Source organism: Gopherus evgoodei, chromosome 5 (genome assembly GCF_007399415.2).
Source record: "Gopherus evgoodei ecotype Sinaloan lineage chromosome 5, rGopEvg1_v1.p, whole genome shotgun sequence".
NCBI classification, from domain to species: Eukaryota; Metazoa; Chordata; order Testudines; family Testudinidae; genus Gopherus; species Gopherus evgoodei.
Window position 1 is genome coordinate 16195284 of NC_044326.1, and position 13746 is coordinate 16209029.

Genomic DNA, 13746 nt, shown 5'->3' on the forward strand with positions numbered 1-13746 from the left:
ACTGCTACTGTACCTTTCCTCTTGCACACAAAAGTCCTAGTTGACTCTTTCACATTTCTGCTTTTGGGGACTGTCTCATTACAGCCACTGTTTGACTTTGTTTTTCTCTTAGTTGCCCAGGAAAATTTAACCTCTGTCTTAATAGAACAAAAGGGTGTGGTTGTGTGCATGGCTCTAATTTTTTTTTAATTAATTAATTTTATTTATTTTATTTTGTTGAATTTAGCTTGTCTTGAATGAAAAGCCTATAAAGATGCAGGCTAACACAGATGCATAGGCCAAAACATGGCCAGCTAACAGAGCTTCAGGCATGTTAGCCTGTGTGTTTACAGTGCTTTTAATGTATGTTAAGATAACATAATTGGAAAAAAAAAGCTTTGTTTTTCCTGTCAAAACAGGGTCTTGGATACAATGTTCTTTCCTTTTCTTATCCCCTTTGTGTTCACCACCTGACTGGTTTGTGATCATGTGACTGCAGTGGTCGCAGTTTGTGGATTCTCTTAACTTTTAATACTACTACTAATAAAAATAGTATTTGTACTGCACTAGCACCCAAAGACCCAAAATGGGATCGAGAACTTTTTTGTTAGGAAGCACAAGAAGGCATGATGCCAGGCTGAAAGAAATTAAAATGTATCCAGGATCCTTTTTATGCTAATTCTTTAATCACTGGATAAAATGGCCGCGCTAATCTGCTCTGACCCACATTTAGTAAGGGAGCATGTGAGACTGCAACCTACCAGTCCAATTTTTGTTTCTCTCTATATTTTGTCCAACAGTCATAGAATCATAGACAAGTAGGGCTGGAAGGGACCACAAGAGGTCATCTAGTTCATCCTCCCTGTGCAGAGGCAGGAGTAAGTGTACCTAGGGTCCTAGACCGTCCCTGACAAGAGTTTGTGTAACCTGTTCTTAAAGATCTCCAAGATGGGGATTCCACAACCTCCTTAGGCAACCTGTTCAAGTGCTTAACTATTCTTGTTGTTAGGAAAAAACTAATTTCTAACCTGAATCTCCCTTGCTGCAAACTAAGTTGATTGCTTCTTTACCTGCCTGTAGTGGATTTGCAGAACAGTTGATTGTTAGCTTCTTTGTAACAACCTTTTACATATTTGATGACTGTTATGTCCTCAAACAGTCTTGTCTTCTCTTCACTATACTAAACATGCCCAATTCTTTTGTTTTTTTTCTTCATAGGTTATGTTTTCTAAAAGTCTTATAATTTTTGTAGCTCTCCTCTGGACTCCCTCCAATTTGTTCACATGTTTTATTGAAATGTGGTGCCCAAAACTGGGTGCAATATTCCAGCCACTGTCTCGCCAGTGCTAAATTGAACAGGCAATACCTCCCATGTCTTAAGACACTCCTGTTAATACATCCCAGAATTACGCTTGCCTTTTTTCTCTCACTATCACACTGTTAAGTCATATTCAACTTGTCATCCATTATAATCTCCCCAGATCCTCTTCTGCAGTGCTGCTGCCTAGCCAGTTATTCCTGGTTTTATGTTTGTGCATTTGATTTTTTCCCCCCTTTCTAATTGTAGCACTGTGCACTTCATCTTGCTGATTTCACACCAGTTCTCCAAATTATCAAGATCACTTTCAAATTCTAATCTTGTCCATCGAAGTGCTTGCAACCCCACCCAGATTGGTGTCATGTGCAAGTTTTTACAAACATACTGTCCTCTTCTTTATTCAGGTTATTGGTGAAAACATTGGATAATAGTGAGGCAAGGCAGACTCTTGTGGACCCCACTACATGTGCCCCCCCAGTTTGACAGCAAATCATTGATAATTACACTTTGAGTATGATCTTTAAATCAGTTTTGCATCCATCTAATATTTCATCTAGATCCTATTTCTGTAGTTCACTTATGAGAGTGTCATGTAGGACAGTGTCAAAAGCCTTAGTTACGTCCAGATACATCATGTCTACAAATTTTCCCCTTTCCATTAAGCCAGTAAACTTGTCAAAGAAGGACGTTGGTTTGGTTTGGCATGACTTGTTCTTGACAAATCCATGTTATCTGCTAGGTGGATACAAATTGAATGTTTAATAATTTGTTCAATACTCCAAAATACTGGAAGTTAAGATGACTAGTTTCATTCTCAATGTCTTCCTTCCCCCCTCCTTTTTTTTTTTTTTTTGAAGATGGGTACTATTTTTACTTTTCTCCAGTCTTCTAAAATCCCACCCATCCTCTATCTTTGAGAACTCATGATCACTGCTGGTTCAGAGATTGCCTTGGCTAGTTCCTTAAGTATGCTAGGATGTTTCTTCATACACTACTGGCTTTGGTAAATCTAACTTATCTAAGTATTTTAACCTATTTTTCCCTATTCTCTCCCCAGATTCTTCTCCCTTGCTAATATTATGTTAAGAAACTGCCCCATAAACTTACCCATGTGTGTATGTCTCACTTACATACACTTGTCTGTACATGTGTTCTTTTATATTAATTAGCATTTGGACCTCTCCCATACCTAGAATCTTGTTCTGTTTTTTATTAGTAACCCTATTAATGTTAGAGAGAGAGCACACATGGAGACATCAGCAAAAGTCATGCTCACCATGATTAAAGGTATTGTGTTCACATCACGCTTGCCCTAGATACAAAAAAATAAGGCAAGAAGCTGGATATTGCACGTGTATGAACTCATTCTGGTACTTTTTTTGTTTAAAGAAGGGGAAAAAAAAATCTCCTGAGACTTTGTTATGGTTTTGACATTGCCACGCTAGAAGTTGCAGAATCAGTAACTCATGCCAGGCAGCTTTACTAACAAGGGTGGGAAAGTGCAGATATCTCTTACAAAACTACAAATGTAAGTGAAGAGTGGGTGCTTCAACTACATGTCTTGATGTTAGGCCAAAACTAGAGATTAGTTAAAACATGCACATGTGTACGTACACACACACACGAGTTGAAAAGGTTCTGTTAAAAAGAGCTAACCATGACAGAGTGTTCCATGTCCTCTGATTTGTGATTGAATGGAGCACACTCCCTCCTTTTATAACTGCAAAACAGTCCTGTGATTACTACTTTCATGTATGTGGAAGAGTAAACATTCAGAATGTTTAGCTGTCTGATACAGTAACTCCTCACATAAAGTCATCCCGATTAACGTGGTTTTGTTGTTACATTGCTGATCATTTAGAGAATGAGCTTGTTTAAAGTTGCGCAATGCTCCCTTACAATGTTCTTTGGCAGCTGAAAAGAGACAGCTTTGTCCACTGTTTGCAGAAAGAGCAGCCCATTGGAGCTAGCTGGTGGGGGCTTGGAACCAGGGTAGACCCGCAGCCCCCTTATCAGCTCTCTATTCCCGTAAGTGCGGCAGCCACCCAGCAGGCAATCAATTTACATTAATTCTTATGGGGAAATTGGATTTGCTTAACATCATTTTGCTTAAAGTAGCATTTTTCAGGAACATAACTACAACGTTAAGCGAGGAGTTACTGTATTTAATTGCCCTGTCTTGTCCTCCCCTGTTTGTTTATCTTCTCCACCCCTCAAAAAAAAAATGCTGCTTTTTCTTCTGGTCCCATTTTATTCCTCTCCTTCACGTGTTTCTCTGGTCATTCTTCCCCTCTGCAGCTCCCGTCCCATTGACTCTTATTTCCTCTTCTCTTACCGAGTAGAGTAAGGCCTTGGCTACACTGGAGAGTTGCAGCGCTGGTAGTGGCTTTACCGTGCTGCACCTTACTCCCCGTCCACACTGTGGGTATGTCTACATCTACAATTTTGCAGCACTGGTTGTTACAGCTGTATTAGTACAGCTGTATTAGTACAGCTGTATAGGGCCAGCGCTGCAGAGTGGCCACACTTACAGCAACCAGCGCTGCAAGTGGTGTTAGATGTGGCCACACTGCAGCGCTGTTGGGCGGCTTCAAGGGGGGTTCGGGGAACGCGAGAGCAAACCGGGGAAGGAGACCAGCTTCGCCGCGGTTTGCTCTCGCGTCCCCCGAACCCCCCTGCAAACCACAGGGAAGGAGACCTGCTTGCACGGAGGTTCGGGGAACGCGAGAGCAAACCGCAGGGAAGGAGACCTGCTTGCACGGAGGTTCGGGGAATGCGAGAGCAAACCGGGGAAGGAGACCAGCTTCGCCGCGGTTTGCTCTCGCGTTCCCCGACCCCCCCTGCAAACTGCAGGGAAGGAGACCTGCTTGCACGGAGGTTCGGGGAACGCGAGAGCAAACCGGGGAAGGAGACCAGCTTCGCCGGGGTTTGCTCTCGCGTTCCCTGAACCCCCCTGCAAACCGCAGGGAAGGAGACCTGCTTACATGGGGGTTCGGGGAACGCGAGAGCAAACCGGGAAGGAGACCAGCTTCGCCGCGGTTTGCTCTCGCGTTCCCCGAACCCCCCTGCAAACCAGGGAAGGAGACCTGCTTGATTACCAGAGGCTTCCTCAGGTATGCTGGGATACCTGCTTATTCCACGGAGGTCAAGAAAAGCGCTGGTAAGTGTCTACACTTGATTACCAGCGCTGGATCACCAGCGCTGGATCCTCTACACCCGAGACAAAACGGGAGTATGGCCAGCGCTGCAAACGGAGTTGCAGCGCTGGTGATGCCCTGCAGATGTGTACACCTCCTAAGTTGCAGCGCTGTAACCCCCTCACCAGCGCTGCAACTTTGTGATGTAGACAAGCCCTGTATCTCCCTGGCCACAGCGCTGGTTGTACTCCACATGCACGAGAGGAATAAAGAGAACAACGCTGGTGCTGCAGCGCTGGAGTGGCAGTGTATACAGCGATTAATCTTACTATGCTGTAACTGACCTCTGGAATTTTCCCATAATGCTTTTAACTAAAGAACTCTGTTTTGTTATGATGCCTCTCTTTGTTTTGTTGTGAACTCGGGGCTCCCAGGGCTGCTTATCTAAAAAACAAACACAGCAATTGTTTGCTCGAGCAGAGGCAGGCAGGGAATGTCCACAGCTAGTGTTTGCTTGAGGAGAAAAACAGCGCGGTGGGGGATGGAGTCCATTGAAGCAGCTGCTTATCTGGTCTGAAGGCTATTTGCATATAAGAGTGAATGACAGAGGGGTGGGGGAAGTGGTTGGAATTTGCAAGGCAGGGAGCTGACAGTGTCTGCTCCAAAAATCCACTCTCTCTCTCTCTCCCCCACGCTCCCTGTCCCACTCCACCCCACCCCTCCTCTTTTGAAAAGCACATTACAGCCACTTGAACACTGGGCTAGCTGCCCATAATGCACCACTCCCAACACTGCTGCAAATGCAGCCACAGTGCAGCGCTGGTAGCTGTCAGTGTGGCCACACTGCAGCGCTGGCCCTACACAGCTGTACGAAGACAGGTTTAACTCCCAGCGCCGTACAGCTGCAAGTGTAGCCAAACCCTACAATGGGATTCTACAGACGTAGAAGCTCATGAGTCATAGGAAAAGAGACAGCACCGTCTTATATGATTAACCTGCTTACCCCAGACAATTTGTACTCCACAGGATCAGTTTGGGAACTGCTGTACTGGAGGACTAGTATAAATGTATAATCGTATAAATACTTTCATACCTGTTTCGTGTGTTGTAAGAGAGTGGGGGCATGTCTCTACTGCAGCTCCTAGCTTTCTCTAAGGGTCATTTTGAGATAAATGGGCACAATTACATGTCATTTTTGTTACATGCTGTCTGGGAAAGCTATGAGCAACAACAGAGACGCTGAACTGTTTTAACTGCTGTTTCAGACAGATAACAATGCATCAATTAACATTTGTAATGCTGCCTTCAACAATAAAGGGCTAGAAATGTAGCACTTACTAAACCTAAATAAAATAAGTTTAAATGCTGCAGACACAACTCCCTTCCACATGCCAGAAAACTTTCTCCTTGCTACTTGTGAGTGGATTTTTTATAAGCCCTTCTTACGTGCTCCAGGACAGCTTCACAAATGGGGGTAAGAGGGTGGTGCTTTGGTGATTTTCCTCCTTCCCCCCGCCCCCTTTAAGGCTGGGTTGTTTTTTTTTAAGAGCCCTCTAAGACATGTTTCTATGGTGTGTTAATTTCCCTGATGGATTGGGTGGAGAATGTTTTATGACTGTGACTCAATCCAGACATGAGGAGTGGGGGAAGAAACTGGAAAATTTGGCTGAACGGTATATCTGCATGCCTGCCAGAATGTAAGAGCACCATCTGTAAAACAGACACACAGTTTGAGGGTAGTGGTAGGTCCTAGACTGATACTAGGTGCTTGGGTAGCAGCTGTGGCCAAGCACTTTTTTCCATTTAGGCCTGGCAAGATGGTTGTGACCTTTCTCTGTATGGCAAGGTTCACCTCAAGTATCAGAGGGGTAGCCGTGTTAGTGTGGATCTGTAAAAGAAGCAGAGAATCCTGTGGCACCTTATAGACTAACAGACATTTTGGAGCATGAGCTTTCGTGAGTGAATACCCACTTCGTCAGATGCATGTAGTGGAAATTTCCAGGGGCAGGTATATGCAGGAAAGCTAGAGATAATGAGGTTAGTTCAATCAGGGAGGATGAGGCCCTGTTCTAGCAGTTGAGGTGTGAAAACCAAGGGAGGAGAAACTGGTTTTGTAGTTGGCAAGCCATTCACAGTCTTTGTTTAATCCTGAGCTGATGTCAAATTTGCAGATGAAGTGAAGCTCAGCAGTTTCTCTTTGAAGGCTGGTCCTGAAGTTTTTTTTGCTGCAGGATGGCCACCTTAATGTCTGCTATTGTGTGGCCAGGGAGGTTGAAGTGTTCTCCTACAGGTTTTTATATATTGCCATTCCTAATATCTGATTTGTGTCCATTTATCCTTTTCCGTAGCGACTGTCCAGTTTGGCCGATGAACATAGCAGAGGGGCATTGCTGGCATATGATGGCATATATTACATTGGTGGACATGCAGGTGAATGAACCGGTGATGGTATGGCTGATCTGGCTAGGTCCTATGATGGTGTCGCTGATGTAGATATGTGAGCAGAGTTGGCATCAAGGTTTGTTGCATGCATTGGTCCCTGAGCTAGAGTTACTATGGTGCGGTGTGCAGTTACTGGTGAGAATATGTTTCAGGTTGGCAGGTTGCCTGTGGGCGAGGACTTGCCTGCCACCCAAGGCTTGTGAAAGTGTGGGATCATTGTCCAGGATGGGTTGTAGATCCCTGATGATGCGTTGGAGGGGTTTTAGCTGGGGACTGTATGTGATGGCCAGTGGAGTCCTGTTGGTTTCTTTCTTGGGTTTGTCTTGCAGTAGGAGGCTTCTGGGTACACGTCTGGCTCTGTTGATCTGTTTCCTTATTTCCTCGTGCGGATATTGTAGTTTTGAGAATGCTTGGTGGAGATTTTGTAGGTATTGGTCTCTGTCTGAGGGGTTAGAGCAGATGCGATTGTACCTCAATGCTTGGCTGTAGACAATGGATCGTGTGGTGTGCCTGGGATGGAAGTTGGAGGCATGAAGGTAGGCATAGGGGTCAGTAGATTTTCAGTATAGGGTGATGTTAATGTGACCATCACTTATTTGCACTGTGGTGTCTAGGAAGTGGACCTCCCATGTAGATTGGTCCAGGCTGAGGTTGATGGTGGGGTGGAAGCTGTTGAAATCGCGGTGGAATTTTTCCAGAGTCTCCTTCCCATGGGTCTAGATGATGAAGATGTCATCAATGTAGCGTAGGTAGAGAAGGGGCGTGAGTGGACGAGAGCCAAGGAAGCGTTGTTCCAGGTCGGCCATAAAAATATTGGCATATTGTGGGGCCATGTGGGTGCCCATAGCGGTGCCACTGATCTGGAGATATATATTGTCATCAAATTTGAAATAGTTGTGTGTGAGGATAAAGGCACAGAGCTCAGCAGCCAGTTGTGCTGTGGCATCATCAGGGATACTGTTCCTGACAGCTTGTATTCCATCTGTGTGTGGGATGTTTGTGTAGAGAGCCTCTACATCCATGGTGGCTAGAATGGTGTTTTCTGGAAGGTCACCAATGCATTGTAGTTTCCTCAGGAAATCAGTGGAGATAGCTGGGAGTGCTGGTGGCATAGGGTCTGAGTAGAGAGTCCACATATCCAGCCAGTCCTTCAGTGAGAGTGCCAATGAGGTTCATCTCAATTATCCATGCCTTTCTCATCTCCAGAATAGACTGTTGTAATATGCTGTCCATGTGGTTACACCTTGAGATCATCGCTCCCATAGCATACTGCCAGAGTTCAGATCAGTAGAAGCATCTGAGCTAGATTTCCCCTCGTTATAAATAAGGAAGCTGCTGGCATGGTGTTCTCTTTGAGTGTGTACTGTATTGTGGAACATGGTTTCCTTACTGGGTGTGGCAGGGTGACAGCCCATTCCTGTCCTCTGCTCTCTCTATGCAGCCTTGGAAACGTTCAGTTGTCAAACACCTCCATGCAATTTATTTACATTTGTTCTTCCCACCACCTGGCAGATCCATACACCATAATTATTTAGGCTTTCAGTTTCACCTCAGTTCTCTGCTGAGGAGAGGGAAGAGATCTCTACCTAGAGATCCTTCCTGGTTCTTGCTCTGCTAGCCTGCCTCTCTCTTCCCTGCACTTCCTTTCTGTGCTGCCTTATACCTCCTTATACCTGGGCCAATTTGCTTGTTAGTCCTTTTCCAGACCATTCAAATCTAATCCTATCCAGTCCATCCTGGGGGAAATTAATTGGTGTTTAAGTGACCTGAGTGGTGGCTCAGCTCTTGGTTCACAGCACTCTGTCATATTCCCCTAGAGCAGTGTTTCCCAAACTTGGGACACTGCTTATGTAGGGAAAGCCCCTGGCGAGCCAGGACAGTTTGTTTACCTGCCGCGTCCGCAGGTCCGGCCGATCACAGCTCCCACTGGCCATGGTTTCCTGGTCCAGGCGAATGGGGGTGACAGGAAGCAGTGCGGGCCGAGAGACATACTGGCCGTCGCTTCCAGCAGCTCCCCTTGGCCTGGAGCAGCGAACCGCGGCCATCGGGAGCTGCAATCGGATGGACTTGCAGATGTGGCACGTAAACAAACCATCCCGGCCCGCCAGGGGCTTTTGTCCCAAGTTTGGGAAACACTGCCCTAGAGCTCTGATTTTTAATCTCCTAAGGCATGCTGTAAAGCCCGTCCCTTTTTCTCCTCCAAGGCTTCTGGGGAGAGCATGGGCTGAGATGGATATATTTACTGGCAGTCTGTTAATTTTGTGTGTGTTTTAATTTATGGGATATATGCTAGAGCAGTGAATTGGGTGCCTATAGATGTATTTTAAAAAGTCAGAAAAGAGAAAAATGGGCTTTGGCCTTGTACTCCTACAAATGGCTGTGAAGGGTGGCTGTAGAAATTAGAACTAACAAATAAACTCAAAACAACTTAACTTTCAGTTGTAAATATATTATTTCTCAACTAGACTGAATATCTAAAATGTGGAGGTGCTGATCTCAACATGATGAGAGAGAAGTAGAATTTCTCCTTACTGTTACTGGTGGTAGGGTGTTTGCACAATTAATAACAATAAAACCTTGCATGCCCCATTAACAGGTTCTGCAAGATTTTTCTTCTAAACTTCATACCCTTCTATATATTCTTGAAATGAAAAAGAAATAAGATGCAGATTTGTAAAAGTCAACCAGCAGGACAAATTGCTACTAAAGTAGTGTGGGTGTTTTTCTTAATTCAGATTCACTATTTTATCTCAATTCATATTTGATGTCTTCTTGAAGCATTATTCCTGGAGTCAAGTGAGAATCTCAGCTTTTTTAATACAAAAGTTCCAGCCCTCATATTTACAGAGAAAAGTTTGAAAATGTGACTGATGTTCTCCATAGCTCAGAAACCAGAAAGGAACTAGTGAGCTTACAATTTATTGTTTTAGAAAGATTTTTTTTTTCTTTTGATGTCACTCATGATTTTTGAATGGTTAGGTTTGGCAACAGTACTTACCTCTAAAAGACTGTGCTGCAAAAATCTCCCAGACAGCATTTTGTACGGACAGGGTGCAAGTAACTCAAAAACAGTTCTGCAGAATTGTTTTGGACTTTTAAAAATAACATGAGTTTTTGATGTGGTATGTATAGATCAGCTGCAGCTGAGTGCACAGCATGGTTTAGAGTAGAATTGGGGGAGGGATCCTTGAAAAGGATGCTTAATGCACTCTCTCAATCCAGATCCAGCTCTGAACCCTGAGGATTGCTTTAATTTGCACAGGCTGCCAGCAGCCCGAAGGGGCTGAAACCATAATCAGTGTGCTGGGAAGCCCTGGGACCTGGCTTCCCTGTGCCCAGCACAGAGCAACTAGCTGCCTTTTCAACCACACCCCTAAGTCAGTGGGTCTCAACTGGGGGTCTGTGATCCATTGGGGGGAGGGGCATGGGGCCTCATGCCTGAAACCTGGTGCCCCAAGCCTGAAGCTGCCCCCCCATCTGAAGTCTGGTGCGGGGCTGGGAGCCTCATGGGACTGGAGCCCCCCAGCGTTCTGCGGGCAGAAGCCCTGAGCCTATGGGGAGAGTTGGGGGGTGCAAGTGTTCCCCCGTTATTTCCCCCCCCCCCCCAAGTGCAGTGCCTTACCCAGAGCGTGGCAGTCTGGGGCAGCTCCTCCTTTCCTCCAGTCCCGCTGATGCTCAGCCCTCTGGCCAGGTTGTAGATGGGAAGCCAGGCAGTGTGGGGCAGCTGCTTCTCTGGCTGGTGATGCCATGGAGCATGCAGCCGTAGCATTTCCCGTCTCCTGCTGGTGCCTGCTCCTCAGCTCCTGGCCTCCTTTGACTACTCACGCAGCTGGTAAGAGTCACCCAGGTGAGAGGACCTGGCTCGGGGGCTGGCAAAGCTCTCTGGGAGCAGCCACGGCAGGGGGAGCCCTCCTGGCATACAGCCCCTAGCTATCCTCCCTGCAACTTGACCTACCCCCCCGTCCCTGCACACAGTCCCTCGCTACCCCTTGCCTGCACCCCAAGCTATATTCCTTGCTGTACGCAGCCCCTAGCTACCCCCTGTCTGCACCCAATTTTTTGAGTTGAGTTCCCCCCCCCTTTTGAGTTGTATATTTGGTTGCATCCCCCACAGCCCAGACAGGCTGGGTGGCCTGCTGAGTTGAGTCAGGTGGTGGAGGTGGTGCTCTCTTCCTGGACCCCGCTGTGCAGAGCTGGCCCTTGCTCTTCCAGCCCTTGCTCCCTCCCCCCCACAAGTCAAACTATGCCTATGCCCAAGGGGCGTCTTCCCACCCCCGGCCCCGAGTCCGCCCCACCAGGCCCTGGAGTTTTTATAGCATGTGAGGGGGGCCTCAGCAAGGAAAAAGTGGAGAACCCCTGCCCTAAATTATCCTGTACTCTTCTTAGCTGCAGCTGGATTATATGGTATATTAAAAAGCAAACAAAAAAACCTAATTTTTAATGCACATCTTCTCAAGTACAAAAAAATTCTACAGAATCTAGTGATTGTTCTAGATTTACCTCTGCCATTTGTGCTGGAGCGGTATAGGGAAACTGCCTCACGGGCCCTTCATTACTTATATTGGAGTGATCCTCTCACTATATGGGCTTGAAGCCTGCTTTGTGGTGCAGAATATGTCCCCTACTTTTATAGTGATAATTCTCTTGTCAACAAGCTGCTTTGTGTAACTATTTTATGTTTGTGTTTTCAGGATAAACACATACTCAGTCCTATTCCATTGACGCTTTATTTCTTAACTCATCTCCACTCCTAAGAATCTAACAACCCCTCTGTTCACTTATGCGACTCCCTTTAACAGGAGCTTCTTAACTGCAGCTATTTCATCTTTAAGTCTGTTTACAGCCCAGTGTGACACCATCTTAGACTGTAATGATTCTCTAATTTTCCCTGGATTTTCAGGGCACTCATCAAATCTTCTAAATCCTTATTACAGCATCTGCCTTCTCAGTAGTGCTGTGTTGTCCAATATGCTGCTGTTGCTTTGTTTTCTCATTCCAACAGTTCCTCAGTGACTTTTCTGTGATATTAAGAGTCAAACTTACTACCATAACTGTAGTTAACTCCTTTGCTGCCTAATTATTAGTTGGACTTCGTTTTGACTTCCTATTTTTAATTATTAAAATACTTTCTGTAAAGTAAAACTAGTACCAGGAACCTGATTTCTTCTGGATGCTATCTAAAGAATGCCAGACACAAGATCTTGCACACTTTCCACCTGGTCCAAACTCACTCACCCTTGAATCCAAACTAGAAGTGCTCCACATGTGAAACTTCCATTGGAGGAGTTGAGATTTGTGCACATAGGCATTTACAGGATCAGAGCCTTATTTGCAAAGTCCATATAAGGCTCTGCATGGATGAAGTTTATAAATATGCATTAAAATTGTCATTTCTTCTAAAACGGATTGAGAACTGTGACCCAAGGACCTCTTGATGCCTACTGGCAGGGGTACAGAAGTTCCATGGGTTTACACAAAAGGGTTACGTAATGTCTCTAAGGAAGCCCTGTAGCACACGGGTTATCATAATCATTGCAAAATGTATGTATGGAAAATATGTAAGGAGTTATGTGTATGTATGCTAAAAATTATGTTCTCTAGGCTTTGTAGTTTAAAGGCAGGTAACTCAAAAGGTAACATGCCTTGCGACAAACTTTTCTTCAGACCAGAGGTGGGAGACATTTATCTCCTTGGTGAACCGTTGTGTATTGTGTGTCTCACAGTAGAAGTTTAGTAGTGTATTCTGAGACTTCAGAAGGAAATTAATAGGAACAGATAAACAGCAGGTGGAGGGGGAATCCTGTTTTCAAGTGAATCTCAAAAGGTCTGGTCTGATATATCTGGGGGTGCAGAGAGATCCACTGGTATCCCTTAGCTGGTGAGGAAAAGCTGCCACTGGATGTGATCTCATGAAAAACTGATCTTAGTCATCCTGACTGAAAATGCTGGAGGGGGGAAAAACACGAGGTAAGCTGTTCTGTAGGAAATGAAAATGTCTTATGAGTTTAAATTTAGACTCTAGAAAACATATTTTGTTTATATATTTATTATTGTTCCATACTTTTATTTTATATGTAGCCATTTGTTTCTGATAGTCTTACTTTTTATCACTTGATTCTCTGTTCTTTTGATAATAAACATATTTTTGTTTTCACTATAAATATATCTAAATGCTGTATGTTAAGCAGAGTGGTAATCCTCAGTTGAAACTATGCACTGTTCCTTATGGAATAAAGCAGTGGTTCTCAAATTTAATTGCATCATGATCCCCTTTTGACAACAAAAATTCCTACACGAGGGGATCGAAGACTGAACCTGCCTGAGCCCCACTGCCCTGGGTGGGGGGGAGGCCAAAGCTGAAGCCCAAAGGGGAGCATGTAACCTTAGCCTTGGGCGGTGGGTCTTGGGCTCTGGGTGGTGGGGCTTGGGGTTCAGACTTGCTGGGCCCGGGACCAACACAAGCCGTGGCGATCCCATTAAAATGGGGTCATGACCCACTTCGGAGTCATGACCCACATTTTGAGAACCCCTGGAATAGAGAATCTGAGAGTTCTGTGGGTCCTCCAGATGAATGCTGAGGGGACTTGGATTGATGTGTGCCTATTACTAACTTGTACAGAGACAGCGAGGTCTAAGAGGCCTGTGTTGCCAAAGGCTGGTGGAGTCCAGAAGCTGATCCTCAGCAGGCACAGACAAGACTCTTGTGCTAAGGGCAGGTAGTAGAGAGGTGCCTCGCAACTCTGGGTGTCCCCCAGTAAGTGTCATACCAACCTTGCAACAAGAACTCAATGTGCACAGAAAATTGTAGAGAAACTTTGGGAAGGAAACAAGCTTGTTTTAGATTAACAGTAGTTTCCTTTTTTTTGTTTT

The 13746-nt window shown here is 45.2% G+C and overlaps 1 protein-coding gene across 7 annotated transcripts in view; it reads left to right on the forward strand.

Moving 5' to 3' along the window:
* MAEA (macrophage erythroblast attacher) overlaps nucleotides 1-13746 on the forward strand; it is a 125156-nt gene that overhangs the window by 18600 nt on the left and 92810 nt on the right. The window contains exon 1 of one of the 7 annotated variants that reach the window (XM_030563474.1): nucleotides 13531-13630. The exons of the other annotated variants lie outside the window; for them this stretch is intronic. The gene's annotated coding sequence lies outside the window, so the exon portion shown is untranslated. Of the gene's footprint in view, nucleotides 1-13530; nucleotides 13631-13746 lie in introns of those variants that run through there. 7 annotated transcript variants of the gene reach the window in all.